Consider the following 1,021-nt stretch of genomic DNA (forward strand, 5'->3'; position numbering starts at 1 on the left):
TTTCTCCCCTCCTGCGAAAGTTGAAATTCGATCGGGCGCGTAATATCGCGTCGCATCTACTACACCACTCTGCCACCAGACTTATCACCGTGAAACTTTAATTTAATTTCGTCTCTCGCCTCCCCTCATTTCCTCCCCTCCTATCTCCCCTCATATTATTTCCCGGAGTCGCCGGATTTCGAACTTTAATCCCGTCGAGTCGACGTAACTTTTCGCTCGGAATCCACGTATCTCGGCAGAGGGGAGGGAGGGAAGGGCGAGATAAATCGTCGATAAGCCTCGTGTCCAAGGAAGTTCAATTGCCACAAGGTTTTTCCCCTGCGGGAAACCGATTGCTTGCCGCGGTTTTAATTATATAGACGGTGTTTGAGTTGGTCGAGAAACCGTGTTTTTTGAAAATCGAGGGAAACGTGATGGTCGCAAGTTGATGGAAGTTGTTCGTGATCTTGGGTAGAGGCGTGTTTTTGGAAATAGGAGAGACGCGGATGCAGATGATGGATATTGATATTCGTGATCTTGAGTCGAGATGTGTTTCTCGAAATGGAATGGGAGTGGTAAAAGGTTCGTGATCTCGCGACTTTCTTCGAGTTATGAATCGAGGGGATTTTTGGATAATAAGGAAGACGTGGATGATTGGAAAGTTTGGGTAATCTTGATTCTAATTAGAATTTTTCGAATGGATCGGAATGTGTTTTTGGAAATTAAAAAAAAAAAAGAATTGGAAGGATGAAAGATTCGAGTGCGTTTTCGTTCGAGATTTAAAGATGGAATTGCGATTGATTTGTAATTTAAATTGATTGTTCAAATTTTTGTTTTCCGATAGAGAATCTAACGGAAATCTTTAATTGGAAAACTGGAATTCTGTGTTTTTTAACAAAACTATGCAATCACAAAAATAGTTATTTCACGGAGAATATTCATTTAATTTAAAAATTCTGATTTTAATGAAAATTCGTGTATATACGTAAACCATAATGGATTACGTTTCTGCAATTTTTTTTTTTTTTTTTTTTTTTTTTTT

The 1,021-nt window shown here is 39.0% G+C and overlaps 1 protein-coding gene across 4 annotated transcripts in view; it reads right to left on the reverse strand.

The window, feature by feature from the left end:
- LOC102673215 overlaps nucleotides 1-1,021 on the reverse strand; it is a 255,084-nt gene that overhangs the window by 63,318 nt on the left and 190,745 nt on the right. The window lies entirely within an intron of this gene.

The sequence above is a fragment of the Apis dorsata genome, unplaced genomic scaffold, assembly GCF_000469605.1.
Source record: "Apis dorsata unplaced genomic scaffold, Apis dorsata 1.3 scaffold_455, whole genome shotgun sequence".
NCBI lineage: Eukaryota > Metazoa > Arthropoda > Insecta > Hymenoptera > Apidae > Apis > Apis dorsata.